The sequence below is a fragment of the Cottoperca gobio genome, chromosome 7 (genome assembly GCF_900634415.1).
Source record: "Cottoperca gobio chromosome 7, fCotGob3.1, whole genome shotgun sequence".
In the NCBI taxonomy this organism is placed as follows: Eukaryota; Metazoa; Chordata; class Actinopteri; order Perciformes; family Bovichtidae; genus Cottoperca; species Cottoperca gobio.
In genome coordinates, this window is record NC_041361.1 from 21,573,389 (window position 1) to 21,594,475 (window position 21,087).

The 21,087-nt window shown below is 38.7% G+C and overlaps 1 protein-coding gene across 3 annotated transcripts in view; it reads right to left on the reverse strand.

The window, feature by feature from the left end:
• Positions 1–21,087, reverse strand: part of plagl2 (pleiomorphic adenoma gene-like 2) — a 38,393-nt gene that overhangs the window by 15,257 nt on the left and 2,049 nt on the right. Inside the window, exon 2 of one of the 3 annotated variants that reach the window (XM_029436066.1) lies at positions 8,666–8,712. The exons of the other annotated variants lie outside the window; for them this stretch is intronic. The gene's annotated coding sequence lies outside the window, so the exon portion shown is untranslated. The remainder of the gene's footprint in view (positions 1–8,665; positions 8,713–21,087) is intronic. 3 annotated transcript variants of the gene reach the window in all.

Below are 21,087 nucleotides of genomic sequence, written 5' to 3' on the forward strand. Positions count from 1 at the left end.
TTATCGAACCAAATGTTCTGCTTCAATCCATATTTATTGGCAAGTTTAGCTTTTTAAAAACAACCTTTTGTACTGTGGTAAAAAAAAACTGTTTGCTCTTCAGCTTGCCGCACATAAAGGGATCATGCACCTGTTTTAGCAGCACCATAAATTACATTTATATAACCACAATCACACATGGGGGGTCATGAGGTCATAACATATGATACAGCTCCATAAGAAAACCTCAAATAAGCTTTGAATGTAAAGAAATGACTTTAGTACAGCCCTACTAGATTGCATTACATGTTTTTGTCATCGTGGCAGCAGAGAACACATATAGATGAGGACAACACAGCCACTCAGCCAAACACAGTGTCAATAATGAAACAAAGAAAAGACCTTGCGTTTGTACTCGGTGCAAACTATTAATAAAATAACTAAAAAAAGAAAGACAATTATTCAGCATCAATTTTACGATTTACCGTTACCGTGAGAGGATATTCTGATTGTATCTGTTTAGTTTAGTTTTATATACTGAATGATTAATCCATTCATCTAAAAAAGGCATTTCCAGCACACCCAAACACAGATGTAACTGCAGGAAAGATCAATCTGCAAGTTGAAATAATACGATTTCGTTTGAAGGATCAAAGCATTCATTGGTTGCTTGCTGTTATTATTTACAGTCTTTAAATAATCTGTTAATGTGATGACTTTTACGATAAACTGACTTGTTTAGTCAAAACAAATTCAGAAATTTAAAAAACTTTACACTTTGATACACTAAGATATTAAAGATATTCAATTTACTATGATATAAAACATTTAGAAGCAGGAAACAGTGGATAATAATGTCAATGTTAAGCATTTTTCTTTGATAAATGTTTTAATTTGAATGTTTTTTGTATATTCTTTACAGGTTGAATGCAATGCAAAAAATATTAAAGTGCAATAAATCATGAGAAAAATAATTGTTATTTGGAGGAAATTATATAGCGAATTTTTCTGATGTATATAAACTGGTTCTGTCTTTATTATGTGATTTAACATTTTTAAATGACTTGGTAAATTAAAAATGAAGGCTGAGTGAGAGGTCTGTAGCAGATCTATTTCAACAGTGTTCCCTCTCTCTTTCTCTCACTCCATCTTTCCTCCCCTCCTCCCCCAGGTTTCAGTTCCTCTCCTGCTTGTGACCCAGGGTGAAGCGCTACACATGGAGGAAGGAGGAATTGAGAGGAAGAGCCCCCCCTCTTAACCAGAGACCAGAGCTCCGCTTTGCCATGCCAAACCCTCACCCATCCCAACAGTTAGCGTCGTGCCGGGATGTGGCCATAAACCCAGTAGCGCTGCCCTGGTGTCCTGGCTAAAGATAGCCCAGGCTGTGGTCTGGCTGGGGGGAAGAAGGCAGGGCTCATCTAACTGTCACCAAGGAACACCTTCACTACTGCACTGCCTGCTTCTCCTGACTTCACCCTGCTGTAATGTTACACTGAAAAAAGTTGTAAATTTCCCTTAACTGTTGCTGTTTTTGCACTCATTTAAAGGCTTCTTTTAAGTTGTCATCCAACACTTTTATGTCCATGTGTATATTTCCTGCTGATTAAACACAATAGTGATTATACTTACAACCAGCTAACGACTGTTTTCTAATCTTAACACTCTTTGACATTTCTAGAAGCATACAGTGTTTTTCTTTGGAATACATAAATAAAAGAATCAGAAAAGATTCTGGTATTTGAGGGTTCTCTGAACATGTAAAATATAACACAATTCATTACAGAGCTATTCTGGAAGTTTGGCCTTCAGTGCATGGCTGGAGTCCTGTGTTAAGAAGGAGACTTGTAGCAGAATGTATTTGTAGAGTCTGGAAGGTGAGACAACGTTTCTATGCTTACATCGTAAACGTATGTGTGAGTAATTATGTTCCTGTCTGACAAATGTTTCACTACTGCAAAGTATTTTTGGTGTCTGACATGTGTGCTGGTCACCTGTATGTGCATGGCACAATAAATAACAGCCCATCCAACAATAACTGGTTAGTTGACATGATATACCAAAAATAATAAAAACAACCTTCCCTACTAAATGTACAACAAAATCTAAAGGAAAGCACTGTGTAATATTCCATAATGGTAAGTGCACAGCCAAAACCCCACAGCTCATTCCAGCCTGGTAAAAATAACATTTCCATACAATGAAACTGCATTGTCAATTATATTCCGTTTGTTTTTGACGTATCACAAATAGGTTTCAAACTCAGGAGGTCAGGATGGATGGATGGATGGGTCAAACAAACAAGAGACCGCTGTCTGTGTCCCGTGTGAAACCAAAAGTCAACGTTCAACTTATTTCAACTTAATACATAACGTAATTACCTCACAAACAGACACTTATACAAAACATACTTATTTTAACCCCATTTTACTAAACCTAACCATGTAGTTTTGTTTCAATTCCCAATGTTAACCCCGTGTTTAAAACTGTGACTATGACTCGGGGGCTCGAGAATAACGGCATTCCGTCGACAAGTTAAAATCCAAAAGGAAATGAGACATTTTTAATTTTGGTTCTGCTTATCGGTTCCTAAAGCACAAATCTGGTTGTGAGTCCTGGACCGCAGGACCTCGTCTGCTCCCTCTCACAGAACACACAGAAGGCACACACTTGACTTTTTGTTATTATTTATTTATTAACCTCACTATGACTCGTCCAGGGGACACACCCTATTTTTAGCTAGCTAGTTAACGTTAGCTGTTAGCTGTCAGCTGTCAGCTGTTAGCAGCTGGTATCGGAGGTGCTATTGACTTGCAGTACGGTGCGTTCAGGCTCTATTAATTAAAAATGTGTTTTGGGCGACGGTAAAGTATAACGTTACCATGTTTTCAAATGTAATCTTATTAGAAACTTATTGAAGTTTACAGTTGTTAGAAGGAGAAGTTTTCACAGCAACACAAAATAGATATTGGCGAGTGAATTATGACGTGTTTAACTTCCTAACAAAAAACAGTAATCAAACGTAATAAAGGACTGTATGCTGAATGCGGGATTTCATTTTGTTTTTGAATTGGCATTGAGAATCGTGGATTTTCACTGGTATTAGTATCGACTACTAAATGTCTGGTATTGTGACATCCCAAGTCTCGACACACAAAAATGTGAACAAAGGACGATACAAAAGCCCAGTGTGATGGTAGCAGAATAAGTAGTACTACAAGTATTATGTATTAATATATCCATCCAGCATCCAGTGTGTGTGTGTGTGTGTGTGTGTGTGTGTGTGTGTGTGTGTGTGTGTGTGTGTGTGTGTGTGTGTGTGTGTGTGTGTGTGTGTGTGAGGAGGATGCCGGGGTCAGCCAGGTTGTTGGGGGTGACACTGAGTCCACGCTGCCTATTTGACACTGGGAATGTGTTTGTTAGTGAGAACGAGGGCCACACACTCTCATTCACACACACACACACACACACACACACACACACACACACACACACACAAAGATGCATGAACAAGTCCTTGCCTATACATCCCATATGAATGCACATCTAATCAAACTTTTTTTAAACACAAATGGAAACAGCATAGGCCTACATAATTAACGGTAAATATTCATGGGAGCTGTAGTTTTTTATTTGCTAACAAATGAATCATAAAAACACAAAGATTTGAACTTCAAAGCAAGCGTAGTAGATGCCAATTTGTTGTAGAATATGTAAACATATTTTTTTGCAGAAAGACAGAAGAGAGAAATGCTCATAGAGAGATTAAATTGAGTTACAGCAGTTGAACCGTGGCTACCTAGTTTGACATTCAACTGTTAAATGTCAGTCATCTCCTGATAAGAGAAACTCCCTCACATAGAGTCTTTAACCCTTGTGCCTCATTAGGGACATTTGTTTTTTTTACCATTTTTAGATACATGTGTTAATGCAATGCAAATATGTGAATCTTTTATTTATTTTGTTTCAACCTCAAGTTCAACCTCAGCTTCTATAATATGCCCATAATAAACTGTCTATCTAAAATACAGACACTCAGACCTATTGAAATCCATTAAAAGCACCATTTTTGATCCCACAACCATTACAGCATAAAAATGATTTAAGATTTAAGATTTAAGATTTGGAGGGATGCAACCCTCTTTTTAATGGTCACAGATGCAGAGCACACAGCACTCAGTGAAATGTGTTCTCTGCTTTTAACCCATCCTAGTACCAGGAGTCTAGTACTAGGAGCAGTGGGCAGCTCATAGGACAGCGCCCGGGGAGCAATGCCTTGCTCAAGGGCACCACGGCAGGGCAGGAGGTGAACTAGGACCTCTCCAAGTAGCAGTCACACTCCATTGCGCCCTACTATATCAGGCTTTCAATCAAGAGCTCTGGCTTCACAATTGTAGTTTTTACCATTTTCCACCAGATTGAGCCATGTTCTCCCTATGTTGCAAATACATGCTGTTTTCATGGTTTAATGCACAACAAATAATGTTGTTGATGCTAATCATTGACATATCCCAACAAAAAAAAGTTTGCCTATCACTTAGTATACTTAGTGGCACATGGGTTAAGCTTGGACGCAGTTTCCTCAAATGTATCTGGCTGAATTATGAAAATAACTGCAGCACCATTGTATTTAGTTTTACACAAAAAGTGAGGTGAAACCAAATTCTAGTTTGACTTTCAGGGAGGATAAACTCTTCAGAGAGGAAACATCGACAAATAGCTCTAAACCACATTAATTCCTGCTGCTGACAATTATAAGGAAAATAAATAATGAGGGAAAACTACCCGAAAGTACACGCACAAGCTTTCGACTCATTTTTCACTTTCATCTGGCATTTGTTTTGACCTCCCCATCCGTTTCTTCCTCCCATCATCCTCCTCCTCCTCCCTGCCGGTGCTTCTGCTCCTCCTTCATCTCTTCAACCCTCTATCCCTCACTCCTTCTCTTCTCTCTCTCCCACATGCCAATTCAAACACCCAGAAATCAGCCTGCGCTCATTAAGAGCCTCACAGAGAGAGACAGAGAGAGAGAGGAGAGAAGAGAGACAGAGAGACAGAGAGAGAAGAGACAGAGACAGAGAGAGCGAGAGAAGAAGAGAGAGAGACAGAGACAGAGAGCAGAAGAGGAGAGGCGAGACCAGACAGAGAGAGCAGAGAGACAGAGAGAGAGAGAGACGGAGAGACAGACAGACAGACAGACAGACAGACAGACAAACAGACAGACAAACAGACAGACCGACCGACAGACAGAGGGAACATAACAACACAACAAGAATGAGATGAAAAGAGAAGAGAGAGCAACCAGCTGACAGGAACAGGGTGGAAGAGAAGAAGAGTGAGAAGAGCAGACAACACAGATGTTCAGAACAGCAGCCGCTGTTATATTTGTGTGTGTGTGGGGCGGGGTTCAAAACAGCAGTGTGTGCATTTCAGGGAAAAATCAATGAGAAGCTTAAGTTATACTGCAAAAAAAGACTTTACACAGCGAGGCCTGAGATCCACAGGTTCAATCATACTAAAAACAAGCACATCTTCAGCCTTTCTTGCTCGGCTCCGGCATGGAGGGAGCCTCCTCTCCCCAGTGTCAGAGCTCGCAGATGAGTCTTTGTATTGGAGCAGAACTGAACCTATTGGGTAACAGATCACAGGTGAGCTGCTCAGTCTGATACACAAGAGAAGGAGAAGCTATTAAACTACGGCCTACAGTAGGTGTACAGTACAAATTGGTGAAGCAACTGTGCAGGATGCAACAGGATTATTTTCATTATTAATTCATCAGTCAATTGTTTTCTTGATTAATCGTTTCTTCTATAAAATGTCAAGATATTCAGTTAATCAGAGATATTCAGTTTTTGATTATGTGACAAAGTAAGGCAGCAAATCCATTTTTGCTTAAAGAAAGACTGCTGGTTAATTTCAACTTTAGATTTATTAACTAATTGTTTGAGCTCAGGATGCACTAACCCGATGCACCCGGTCCATACTGACTTTATTATCATGTTGCCCGATCCACATTAATGTTGCACCAACAAGGATGAATTTCATTTCATTTATCCCCGTTTAGTAAATCCAAGTTTATTTATGTAAACCGAAGTTAAATAGAGTTTAGAGTTAAATAGTTTAATCAATATGAAGATGCTCGCCTGTACCCGCATTTAGGAAGAAGAAGAAAGAAAGAAATGTGCGTGTGTTGCGGGACCTCGTAAGTAGGATATAAAGTAGGGCGGGGAAGCTGTTTCAGCTGCTCTGTGTTCCTGAACAAAAGGTTACATTTTTGCTAGCCAGTTAAAAAGCGAGTTAGCCACGGTACTCATGATGGCTCCAGAAGCTTTCTCCTCCTGATGGCTTGAGTCTGTTCCTTAACTGAGGCCTTAAACCTCCTCCAGTGTAAGTTTAAACTTAATACTGAATCACATTTTAAATTTGAGTTTAAAGTTTTTGTGCAGCAAAATTTGATTGAATCTAAGTTTAGTGTAAAAACTAAATTGATGTTTAAAGACAGGCTTAAATACAATCTTTTTCTTAATTATAAGATAGTTTGGTGCAACATGATTTAAAGTTAAACGATGATTTAATCCGATTTAAAAAGTATTCCTTGTTGGTGCAAATCAACTTTCTATGTCAGTGTAATTGTGAAATTCCTTGTTTTCTCTTTCTGCTACATTCATTAAGTGTCAGCGGGCTGACAGTCTTTAGTGCCACAGCAGCCTGGACTCGTGTTACCTGACGTAAAAAATGATCCCAATGACTTCCAGACAGTGTGATTTCAAATTTGGGGAAAAGAGAGCTCTCAGGAATGTGTATCTGAAACACCGTTAATGTTTTGGAATAGTGGAATCTAGTTCCAGTAAAGTGTCTATTAATGAGTTGTACACCTTTATTAATCATTTTTGTCGAATTCAAAGTTTGAGTTAAGAAACTCTTTTGTAGAAATATGATCTAGTGTTTTCTTTTGTATATAATTAAATTGTGATTAAAAAATACAAATTTTACTACCAAACAGTTAACTAGTGCTTAAAACGGTTAAAAGTGTCATCATTGATGTATCATGCTATGCTATGCTATGCTATGCTATGCTATGCTATGCAATAAGTAGAGGGAGTACTAAATATTTTCCTGTCTGTGGCACTCAGCCCTCAGCACACTGGTTCCTACTGAAGACGTAAATGTACATTTAATAAAACATCTGGCCATTAAGTTCTTACCAAACGTTACTCAATCAGGAGGAAATAGAGCATTTGTTGGGGACTATTTTCAGCTGCGGATTAATCTCCATTTGGCGCTCTAGTGAGTATTTCCAGCAGCAGGAGTGTGTAAGCCTGAATCCAAATAAAGTACACAGAGTGTGTGTTCATGGTAATGAAGGAACATGTCACCCAGTGCAGAGTTGTTGGACAACTATGGCACAGAGGAATATGTGTCAGGTTTTGCAATATTTGTTAGTAGGATTAGTTTCTAGTTAGTTTTGGTCTTTAGAACCATCATACCACTTTTTTACTTTTTCAAGTTTTATGCAGTTATAAGTTGAACTGATAACACCATCAGACACAAGATTTCACAAAGAAATGTCCAAAGAGAAACACTTTGTATTCTCTAATATTATCAATCTGACCAACACTATTCTTCAGTGCAATAGGGAGGTACAATGCAAGTTAAGAGGAAGGTGAAGGAAGAAAGAAAGAAAGAAGTGTTTTGGGGTGTTGGGGGGGGGGGGGAGGGGAAGGAAGAATTGACAGGGAGTCTGTGCAGAACGAGTGTTAAGCTCAGGAGTTATTCATTAACACATTTTAACGCAGCACTTTCCTTCTCCTTTCTTCCAGCCCCCAGAGATAAAAACACACACTCATTTGAATGACTGGGATACCAGAGGGTGGTCTTCCACCTCACTACCTCTCCAACACTTTAAATGTGTGTGTGTGTGTGTGTGTGTGTGTGTGTGTGTGTGTGTGTGTGTGTGTGTGTGTGTGTGTGTGTGTGTGTGTGAGTGTGCGTGCAGGGGGGAATGTAAGGAGCTCTGTTAGAAGCTCTGTCTTCCTCTGAGAAAGGTTTAGGTTTCAGTTGGAGGGTAAAATAGTTAACAGATTGCCCGGCATCCGCAGCGCTGCTCCTTCCTCCACACTGCTGACACCCTCCCACTCCCCGTCAAGACAAACCCACCAACGCAGCCGCTCCACATGCAAACCACAGTAATACTGAATATTATAGTAAGCATTGATAAATCAGCTGAAGTATTGATTGGGTTCTTGGAGGCCATGCGGCCGTCTAGCTGAGAATGAAGGGAGATTAACCAAGCAGCAGGTGAGCGACTGGGAACTAGGCCTGACTGACTGAAAGATAATAAATCTGACAGATTGATGCTAATTTGTGCTCTGGAGTTGCCTAATATAAGTTTTACTTTAAACTTTGAAGGGCTGCAACGAACAGTTTGAAGCTTGGAAGTTCGTTCTGTGACTTAAGGAAGACACATAAAGATCAGGCTTCACTGATATTATTAGTATTACACTATTTGTAGAATTAGATTCCAGTGGTGGCTGCGTAGGATTCAAACATTTCTAATAACTCCAGAGCGTTGTAAAGTCCAAAAGTTAACATTTTTTGAAAAAAGATGGATGTAATCATTTCCAAAATTCACAACATGATTTTATCTAAGGCAGTCACCATGCACCTGTATTACCTGATCTCACACTACCTTGTTCAGCGGGGCTGCTTTTCTTCCATTTCACCTGCACACAGCTTCTAAATAAATATAAATAAAACAAATGCAAATGTAGCTTTTTGAAGAAGAAAAACATCCTCCAAGTCATTATAATGAAACTTTCTCCAAAAAATGTGCAACTTTCCTAAGTCATTATTATTAAGTCTTTACTTTGAGATATTAAGACTTTATTTCGAGATATTAAGTCTTTATTTCAAGATATTAAGACTTTATTTCAAGATATTAAGTCTTTATTTCGAGATATTAAGACTTTATTTCGAGATATTATGACTTTATTTCAAGATATTAAGTCTTTATTTCGAGATATTAAGACTTTATTTCGAGATATTAAGACTTTATTTCATGATATTAAGACTTTATTTCAAGATATTAAGACTTTATTTCAAGATATTAAGACTTTATTTCGAGATATTAAGACTTTATTTCAAGATATTAAGTCATTATTTCGAGATACTAAGTCTTTACTTTGAGATATTAAGACTTTATTTCGAGATACTAAGTCTTTACTTTGAGATATTAAGACTTTATTTCGAGATACTAAGTCTTTACTTTGAGATATTAAGACTTTATTTCGAGATACTAAGTCTTTACTTTGAGATATTAAGACTTTATTTCGAGATACTAAGTCTTTACTTTGAGATATTAAGACTTTATTTCGGGATATTAAGTCTTTATTTCAAGATATTAAGACTTTATTTCGGGATATTAAGTCTTTATTTCAAGATATTAAGACTTTATTTCAAGATATTAAGACTTTATTTCGAGATATTAAGACTTTATTTCAAGATATTAAGTCATTATTTCGAGATACTAAGTCTTTACTTTGAGATATTAAGACTTTATTTCGAGATACTAAGTCTTTACTTTGAGATATTAAGACTTTATTTCGGGATATTAAGTCTTTATTTCGAGATATTAAGTCTTTATTTCAAGATATTAAGTCTTTATTTCAAGATATTAAGACTTTATTTCGAGATACTAAGTCTTTACTTTGAGATATTAAGACTTTATTTCAAGATATTATGTCTTTATTTCGGGATATTAAGACTTTATTTCAAGATATTATGTCTTTATTTCAAGATATTAAGTCTTTATTTTGAGATATTAAGACTTTATTTCAAGATATTAAGTCTTTACTTTGAGATATTAAGTCTTTATTTCAAGATATTAAGTCTTTATTTCAAGATAATGTCTTTATTTCAAGATATTATGTCTTTATTTCGAGATATTAAGTCTTTATTTCAAGATATTAAGTCTTTATTTCAAGATATTAAGTCTTTATTTCAAGATATTATGTCTTTATTTCAAGATATTAAGTCTTTATTTTGAGATATTAAGACTTTATTTCAAGATATTATGTCTTTATTTCAAGATATTAAGTCTTTATTTTGAGATATTAAGTCTTTATTTCAAGATATTAAGTCTTTATTTCAAGATATTATGTCTTTATTTCAAGATATTATGTCTTTATTTCGAGATATTAAGTCTTTATTTCAAGATATTAAGTCTTTATTTCAAGATATTATGTCTTTATTTCAAGATATTAAGTCTTTATTTCAAGATATTATGTCTGTATTTCGAGATATTAAGTCTTTATTTCAAGATATTAAGTCTTATTTCAAGATATTAAGTCTTTATTTCAAGATATTAAGTCTTTATTTCAAGATATTATGTCTTTATTTCAAGATATTAAGTCTTTATTTCAAGATATTAAGTCTTTATTTTGAGATATTAAGTCTTTATTTCAAGATATTAAGTCTTTATTTTGAGATATTAAGTCTTTATTTCAAGATATTAAGTCTTTATTTCAAGATATTAAGTCTTTATTTCAAGATATTAAGTCTTTATTTCGAGATATTAAGTCTTTATTTCAAGATATTAAGTCTTTATTTCAAGATATTAAGTCTTTATTTCGAGATATTAAGTCTTTATTTCAAGATATTATGTCTTTATTTCAAGATATTAAGTCTTTTAATTATTACGTTTTTGACATCTTTTGTTTCCTTCACACGCGCTCCATTGATACTTTACCTTCTTCAAACCCCAAAAACTGTTCAAAGAATCGGAGAAATAAAAACGCTTTTTAAAAACGCTGCTCATAACTCATGTTCACACTAGTGTCACACAAGCAAAGCAGATTTGTAATCTGGTTTCAAATTCATTTCTGAACATTAGAAAACTTAATTTCAGTTTGTGTCTTCTCATGTCACACACACACACACACACACACACACACACACACACACACACACACACACACACACACAGATAGCTGCTACTGAAAGTCACTCGCTGGCAAAATGAGACCATCCAACCAAAGCAGTAGAATGAAGAGGAGGCCGATGACGTGAGCAGATTGGCCAGGCCACACTGAGGCGGGGAGAGGGGCGAATAGGGGAGGAGAGGGGGGTGAGTAGCAGGGAGCGAGGCTGTATCACGTGACTGAGTCCAGCAGAGAGTGTTATAATAGGCCCCCTCTCGGAGCAGAGAGGCAGAGGCTGGATGTGAACCAAAATCCCTCTACCACACACAGGCTGGCCATTGTTGGCTATTCACTGGACTCCATCTCGGGGCACTTTATCATTCAATTAGGACAGCTTTCACACCGCACACCACAGAAAAGAGGCCTTCAATCAAACTGAAAACTTCACACTGGCCCTGGAGGGGACGCAGAAAGAGGACTCGCAGTTGTCACCCCACTTTCATTTTTCCAACTTGTTGTTGTTCACCGGGACTTTGAGCGGACAGAGAAGCAGAGACAGAGGAGGGAGAGAATAGATAGAGAGATGTGAGGAAAAGAGGAGGAAGTCCCTCTGAGAACCATTACATGTTTGCTAAAACATGTGCGTTTATGAAGCTGATGGAATGCATTTGAGTGGGTGAGGGGTTTAATTCGGTAAGTGGTCGTGGGGGGAAAAGAGAGCGAGAGAGAGAGAGAGAGAGAAAGAGAGAGAGAGAGAGAGAGAGAGAGAGAGAGCGAGAGCGAGAGAGAGCGAGAGAGAGGGAGAGAAAGTGAGGAGAAGGGGGAAAATTCAAAGCTCCGAGAAGAGAATGGCACAGAGGAGTATACTTGAAGGAAATAATGAGAAGGAGAAGTATGCTTGAGAAAAGAGGGGAGACGGTGAAATGCGCTGCGAGGGGGAGCAGAGAGGGAGCTCAGCAACTGATCAAAACACAGCATTAGGAGGGAGACGCAGGAGGGAGAGGGGAGGAGTAGTCGATAAACAACTTAGAGAAGTTAAAAAAGCAGGTGATGAAGGATAGAAGCATGTGAGCATCCTGCAAACCTCCCTGGAAAAGATAAGAAAATACACCAGCAAAATGTAAACCTCCTCTTTAGCACTTATAATCAGTATATAAACATGTAATAACAATGCAATATGTTGTAGTCATAAGCAGATATAAGATCATTTTAATAGTGCTTGTTAACAACTATAACTCCCTCTGTGTAGAATCTGTGTGGTAGACAGATAATGAATATAACACAGTTGTAATCATATAGAACATGTCTTCTAAGTGTATATGAATAGGATGTATGAGAAATGTTATGTTAATATATGTGTATATATTTATTTTTCATTAGTATTTTCTTTTTAAGTGAATTATATGAATTATAATTATTACTTCCGCCATGGATTTTCTTGGAACTTGGTGGAAGGGTGTAGCATTAGCCAAACGAAGAACCCTTTAAGCTTTGGATCGTATCTGAATCGCAGCGTGGATACACACATTATTGTTCACTTTCGTTATCATTGCGAGATAGGGCATTTGTGTTGCATTAATAATCTGAAAGATGAGTTCCCAACTGGGAAAATGTACGTGAACGTATGGGGTGTAAGAATTCTTTGTCAAACTATTTCAGAGGTCAACAATGATTTTCAAATTCAACAGAGCACTTTTAAAGGTTGCGAACTCGAAACAAAGCAAGTTGCCTTTGGCGATCTCACCACTGGCCTCATGAGTCCACACATACCTGCTGTGTACTACCAGCCATGTTTACACGCGTTAAGGGAATATCTGAGAAGACGCTTACAGCGGAGACAGCTGATTGGTCATGTGAGTTAAATGCATGAGAACTTATTTGGTGAAGGCGTTTGCATATCCCGTTTAGTACATCAACTATTTTTCGACAAAAAGCTACCTCTAGCTCTAATAACAACCTTTTTTGCCAAGTTTTGCTTTATACGTATGAAACACGGCTAGAGTGAGTAATGCTGCTCTTTTGATCAATCCATACATTCGTCGACTCACTTATTCAGTTCACGCTCCTCATATAGTGAGAGTAACTCTGATTTCCACTCCCCATTTCAACATCTCAGCCAGCGAACATTCGCTTGAGCTGCGGAGACATTTCCTTTGTCTACCAAGGGAGTTGGAGGTTTTGCTTGGCATCACAGTATTTAGTGAGTAGGGGATTGTTGAGCAGGGTGGGGTGGTCAAGGCGTTATTAAAAATCACTTCAGAGGAAGGAAGAGGGGATGTGTCATCAGACACCGTGGCTACATTCTGCTTTCTCCCACTTTTTCTTACTGGCTCCTGAGTATGAATCAGGAGCAGCGATCATCTGTCACTACTACTGTAGCTGTGGGTGTGTGAGTCAGGAGCTACACGCGCTCTTGCTCTCTGCGCGTGGATCAGGTTTTGTCTCATTCGCTGACTCACTAATCGGAATCTCAAGGCTGGTCTGGACAGACCGGGTCCATATTCCAGATATTACCGTGCTGTTAACACACACACAAACATAACTCTGTGTTGAGTCACAATTGGAATCTCAACAACACTTTGGCATGCGTCAGTCCTTTCTCTGCATGTGCATACTCGACTGTCAAGTACTGGTGCATTCCTCGGTTACAGCGCATAATACCAGTGCACCACACTACTTCCACTTTGACTCAAATGGCAGCTTACTATGTGAACAGATAATAATAGCAAAGCTGGTGATCATGAATATAGTTATTTTTTTCTAATCTGATTGCCCAGTTTTGGTGAATCTCTTCAAAACATGAAATCGACGGCCAAACAAATCCTTAAATTCAACTAAATCTGAACACACTTGTGTAGTGACGTACAACGTTTTAATTAAAGCAACAGGTATCTCTGGGGTTGACGTCGATGAGGTTTTTTCGAGCAGGTACAGAGGCTGTGCTGATAATGACTCTCCATCATTAGAAGAAAAGTCCAACATTGTCACCTGCTCAGCTCCATATGCCAGTTCATTTATATATTAATAAAGAATCCTCTACCTTTCAACAATATTTACTGAAAATAATTAATAATTATCTTTATATCATACTTATCCACTGGTGTCTTTCTTTATAAAGTAATTATTTAGAATATAAAATGTCAGAAATGTCTGTTTTCAACAGTGAAAACATATTTTTAAGAAATCAATTAGCAAAGGCTTTTTGAGAAGCTGTAACCACATATGGTATTTTCATGATTCATGTGTCCATCGTCAGAAACTTTATTAGCATTCAATTATTATTTTGATAATAAGTTATTCTTTCATTGTCATCTAAGAAAAAAGGCCAAAACTCACTCTTTGCATTATAATAATTACAATAATTAATTTCTGAACTAATTATTATTATAATTATTGTATATAACAGTAAGCTGACTATCTTTGGCCTGTTATTCTGACAAAACATTTTATATTTCAACTTCTGGATCTGGGAAACTTGTGATGGGTATTTATTTGTACTATTTTCTGAATGTCTGTTACATTTTATAACAAATTACAAGCGTTTTTGTCACATAAGGAATTCTGTCATTTATTATCTATCTGTGTAAGGGTATGCAGCAGCTCGTCACCCACATACAAAAAATAAATATATATATATAAAAAGATAATATATAAATAAGCCTAAAGCTTAAAAACTCAATGAGAAATTAAAGATAAATACTTAAATAAATCATATAAATATCAAAGAACACGTACAAATCACACTGGAGCTGAAACAATTAATCAATTAATCAAATACTTGATTAAAGGAAATAAAGCAATTTCAAATTTTCATTTATCAAGCAAAAACGACAAATATTTTTGCTGTTTTGTTAACCGTAATCATTTTCTGCCTTTCGTCTTTTTATAAAATGAATATCGAATCACAGTGAAAAGTTCAACAGACTGCAGCATCAGTCTCTGCTCATCCAGATCCAGATCCATGCACGACACCTGCAGAGATGAGAGGAGCTTTTACACGCTACATCTGTAACAGCCACGAGCATGTCAGCATGTAGTCCAAGGTATGTCCCGTCTCTGCCCGAGCAGTCAGTCCTGCATGATGGCCGGCCAGCAGGGCAGCAGCTCATGTTTCATTTGGTGGGTCTGCAGATACCTGACCAGCTGCTCCAGTGCTGCTCTACTACATCGACTACTACTCAGGCTCAGGCAAAGTCAACAAGCCAAACAGCACATTTCAAAATGTCTTCACTTGGATCTGAATTAATTTGAAGTATTTCCATTGTTCAGAATGATTTATGTGGACGAGGGGAGGTCAATATGACAGAAACACACTCTGTTTTTTTGTCAATTTCTAGTTGACTAAAAGTCTGGAAAATGAAACCCGAGCTATTTTAGCAAACAGCACAGGAAACGGAACTGTTGCATTGACAAAAAAAACAGTCTCTCTCTCTCTCTCTCTCTCTCTCTGTCTCTCTCTCTCTCTCTCTCTCTCTCTCTGTCTCTCTCTCTCTCTCTCTCTGTCTCTGTCTCTGTCTCTCTGTCTCTCTCTCTCTCTCTGTCTCTCTCTCTCTCTGTCTCTGTCTCTGTCTCTGTCTCTCTGTCTCTCTCTCACATAATTTCGATCTAATCTTAGTCAACAGTTTGCCCACATGTATTTGGCTATTCGAAATGTGATTGTCCAATCATTGTTTAGCAACCGTAACTAGGCACTGCAGGCCTGTTGGGTGAGGGATTTCTTCGCATGTTGCAGCGCTGTGTGGGACATGGAATGGATCGAACTGTGTGTTTATCTGCTTTAACGAAAGCTGTAAGTGTCAGCTAGTTCAGCACCAAACTAACTCGTGGGGTTACAGGTTACGTTTAAAAGAAAAAAATAAACACATAGCAGACATAGCTAATGGGTAACAGCTAGTACTTCCCCACTGTGTCAAGGATGGGTTAAAAGCAGAGAGCAAATATCACTGTGTATGCTGTGTAGATTTGTTGGATCTTTCACTGAGCAACCCCAGATAAACTCATTACATGAGATAGTGTTACGTTTGTGAGCCTCCTCTCCCGTAACATTAATAGTGAAGTGAATAGTCAGCTAAGCACCCAATTTCCTTATCATTTTTGTAAAACTAGTACTAGCTTGCTCAACACGGCAATACAACAACAATGCTGTTTGTTCATGGATCATCAACCTGTGAGGATGCTGACTTCTTTCCTGGGACAAGCTGCTTTAGCCTCAGTCTTTAAGTACAATTAAATAGCCATCAAGTGAATATTTAAGACGTTTTCATTTTAAAACAAGTTACCTTGAAGCATTAAAAAGTCATCAACTCCTGGATACATAAAAACTGCGAGAGAAAGTTTTAATTTCAGCTGGAAAATCAACGGCCGGCGCTGTAAATGAGAAGCCTGCTTTTGTCTACCAGCAAAGTCAAAAATGACAAAACATTCCAGGGCATATTTACAAAAGGACTGCGTGGCTTGGCGGCTCCTTAACCTGCACGAATAAGACAAAAAGAAAGTGTAATCCTCGCAGCATCCGCAAAGGGAGAAAGGCACCGAGCAAATGTGCTATTTGCACATATTTAAATGAGCTACTATGCTAATGAAAAGAGGCTCTTTGCAAAAACTGTCCAATTCACAAAGATCAGCGCTAATGACGTTTATACTCACAAACGTGGATGTTAAATCATTTTTCTCTCTGCCATTGTTCTGCCTGCTGGGGTCTTGGCGCAATAACATTTCTACTTTGCTACACTCAGCCAGATCAGACGCAAAGAAAAGTTACATTTCCCTCACAAAATACCATTAGCACAATATGTTTTGTGAATGGGACCTTGAGAGGGGGCAGAGAGGGGCTGCAAATCATCAGCAGCCACAATCCGTTCTTTATGAATCTGCCCCTTCGGGTGTTAAATCTGCCACTGTCATCATAGTGATCTGCACATGTGCGGCGCGAGGACACAGTCGTAGCAACAGTTACTACTGAATACTCAGTTGAGATTTACAATTCCATGCCGACTGAGCAAACTCTATCTGTTGATGAGGCTCCTGTGAAATGATGAAAAGCTCCAAAGCAACTACTGACGGGACATCACAGTGAGAGTATGTTGTCACTTGCGGAGGTATACAACAGTGGCTCGGCAGGCTGAGGTGTGTTTGCGACACATGTAATGAAATCCACCAAATTACCTTTGTGACATGGCATCCCTTCTGCCACTCTGCTTCTCCTCCCCAAACCCTAACTGTAAAATATCACCACATGTATTCATCTTTTCTGGCTCTTTTACTGTAAGTCTTTTCTGTTTCCTACTTGTGTTTATTTCCAGCAGTCCCTCAATGACCCGGTCTGCAGTGGATCATCTTTGAAACCAACAGACGTCCCTCTATTCCCAAGTCAGTCAGTGCCTAAGGTTAAGTACAAGTCGATCAGTGTCTGAGAGACGACCCCTTAACCAACGCTGTGTTTACTGCACAGAGAGAAAAGCCTATTAATAAATCTGTTGCAGACAGCCTGGCGGAAGTGGCCCGGGGGCTGTAAACTCAAAGTCTGGGAGAGAAGGATGGATGAAGGGCAAAACAGAGAGGGATGGGTGGACAGAGTGCGAGAGAGAAAAGGGGAAGAAGAAAGAGAGAAGAAAAGAGAGGACGGAAAGAAATTAAGATGGAAATGGAGGGAGGGAGGGAAAAGAGGGAGAGGAAAGACCGTGTGTGTGTGTGTGTGTGTGTGTGTGTTGTGTGGTGTAAACCATGGGTGCTGCTTGATGGATGGATCTAGGTTCTGAAAAGCCACAGCTGCCCCGCTCTTCCTAGAAAAAGATCCACGAGGAAAAGTGGCAGTATGTGGTTCAAGCATCTAGCATCCTCTTACTATTTCTGACCGGCATGCTGCAGGACGCGTCAGAATGTGCGCAGGTCCAGAAAGCCTCAGCGAGAGTGTGAGCAAATGAGAGCATGCAATGCGTGTATTATTAACTTTGGGCCTATGCATAATAAAAATGAAAATGTGAAGGTTATTTTTTTACTTTAATTAGCCTTGTAAATATCTGTGTGTACGCGAGTGTATGTGCTGCACTGCACATTGGTCTGTTTTCAATCAGTCCATTACACAGCAAAGCATCATTCTTCTCTCTGTCACAGCTGCCAACTAAACGCAGTAAATGTATGTCGTGCAGTATTTACTATAAAGGAGGTAAAGAGAGATGTTTTGTGCAGTTTTGGCCTCCACGTAGACTTCATCCCAAATAAAACCCTGTTAACTGGATGTGAAAGAGGACAGTGATCAACTTTCATGTAAGAAATGGAATAACGAAAATGTTATTTTAGTTATGTTTTCAGTTTGGTTTGTTTTTCTGTTTGTCAGCAGGATTTTCATGAAACTTGGTGGAAGGTGCAGCATGGGCCAAGGAAGAACTCCTTTTAGAGTGGATCCAAATCATGGGGCGGATACACGCATTATTTTTTACTTATGGATATGTCCTTGTCGGAGGTCTGCGCTCTCCGAGTGGCCTTCTGATTGTTTTATGGAGTGAACGTTATTTCTGTTATTGTCATGTTGTTTCCGCCTTTGGGAGGGAGGCTCCAAACATTCCAAACATAATCGGCAGATTAATGGAAAATGAAAATAGTGGTTAGTTGCAAATTCCCTGGTAATATTGGGGGTAATGGTAAATACTAAAACATGAAGAATTCAAAAAGTAAGTACACAGATTGAGTAATGTTACATAGCAATCTATGTAAAGCTCGCTAACGTTAGCTAACACGAGCCACGCCGAACTCTAACTGTTGCAAATGACTTGAAATAAAAGGTTATGCTGCAGAACATCAGAAAGTAAGGAATGTCCCCCGGAGGAGAAAACTATTTAACACGATGAGGAACAGGGCTGGGTAAATATTTTCATATTCAACACCTGAGTTTCAGTACTTTAAAAAAAACATCCTGAGGAATATAAAAATAATCTTTATTTCTCAATTGTTACACAAGCAGCTGTACATGAGATTTGCTTAAATAGAACATAGTCTGAAAAATGATGATTAAAATCAGTAAATATGTGATGAAAGAAGTAAGCAACACTATAACTTACTCCTCCAGTCTTTCCATCCTGGACCAACAGCCACCCCCCTCTCAGAGTGACTGAGCAGCAGCTACTGTGTGAAAGCTCACATATCACAAATAAATCTTCCCCTGCTCGTCCAAAGCCACCGAACACACGTGCATGTAAACACATGTACATACAAACACAAACTGCACCCTTTACATATGCACACACACACACACACACACACGCGCACACACATACACACTTCTTCACAGCCCAGTTCTCAAGATCACGTTTTTTTTTCTCCTGCTTTCCTAAGAAAATAATAAATAGTATTGCAGCCCCTCAGTGAACAACATCCATTCTAGCATGAACCCAGTGTCCCTTGTTCCCTCACCCACCCCGTCCCTGCCTCTGGAAGGTGAAGAAGTACAAAGAAAGGGATCAGAGCTTTTCCGATTCTTCCCTGGTTATTAACTACCATTTGTCCCCTCAGAGGGCTGTCCCTCCCATTAACCCAACTGATGCTCTTTTCTCATGGAAATCAGCCTGCTGTTGCTGCCGCCACCGTCTCTGCTGCCACTACACCACCGCTGCCCGCAGAGGAGCAAGGGATTGTGGGGGATATTTCAGAGGAGAAGACCTCCCTTCAACTCGAAAAACATCTCTCTCTCTCTCTGTCTCTCTGTCTCTCTCTCTCTCACACACACACACACACACACAAGCTATACCACCATGAGTTCAGGCACACATGTGCACGCGCACACCAACCATCTCACTAACATGCATGTGTGTGAGCTCTCACAGGCAAACACATTCACTCAATCACAAAGCCAAACATGAAACGTGCTGTCTCCGACCACAGGGGCATGGAAGTAATGTAAGGCAATGCATGGGAGTTAATGAGAAGAAGCTGGCTCAATGGAGGGGCTAAGAATGTTTGGGCACCAGAAAAACACAAATCATCCGGAGTCTGTGAAGATGTTAGAAATAGGAGGGATTCTTTCTTTATTGTAATTCTGCACATAATGTTAGAAATATATGTTTGCAAGCTAATTGCTGAACTTTTTTAGCAATTTCTGTTTTGGGGTCAAATGTTTATGAAATAACTCATAATATTCATTGTTTCATTCATTATTTTTCACCACAGCTGAACAGAATTAATTATCTGACTATTCACAAATTCAGTTTCTGAGTTAAGAAATATTAATACTAATGACCCGCGCTACGTTTGTGTGTCACAGCGTCTAACAACAGGTGCACCAGAACACCAACAACATCACTTAATGTTCCAAAAGTTGGAGAAATCTCTGGAGGAAATGAAATCTGTTGGAGCCCACAGAGCGGATCCATCGCTGACAGGGTTGTTATAGTGAGAGAGTAGCAAACATCAACACATGGGTCTCAACTTGCTCGGCGACTGGCAGCAACAAAGGCATTGTCTCGTGACAAACTCACTTCCATTTCCGTATTATGTAGCTGGAGGCCTTGTGGAACATACTTGTCTCTAGAAGTGGAGGGAAAAACCCAAATTAAACTCACTTCATCAGACTTTATTGATCTCAGTGAGAAACCTTTAAGGCTTTTGGGACTGTATATATTCATGTATGTCATGAATGTTGCAGCCATATAATAATCGCTGCCTTGAGGTCATATTTGACCTTTTTATTTACCACTAAATCACTGATTGCCCCTTTTTTCTAAACACATGGTCAGAGTACTCATTATGTCTTTACAGAGAGTCATTCAAACCAGGCAGAGAGCTGGATGTTCTTTACAGTCTGTACTTAAAAACTTAAATTATTATCTTTGGATTACTGTTAACGGAGTGACAAGTATTGTGGATGTTTGCCCTACTGCAGACGGGTATTTGAGCGATGAGAAACAAGGAGAATCAGGCCAGTGCAGGTGGAGGCTGATAGTCCATTAAACAATTAGTCAACTGCAGAACATTCATCGGCAACTGTTTTGAAAAGCAATGCATTGCTTGAGTCATTTGTCAAGCAAAGAGTTCTACAGCTTGTCAGTTTTAACGTCTTGCTGTTTTTCTTTGTTGTATGTTTTAGTTAATCATGTTTGGGTCTGTTGGGTAGACAAAACAAGCTATGTAAATACCTGAACTTGGGCTTAAGGAAACGGAAACGGAAACGGGTATTTTTCACTTTAAAAAATATATATAT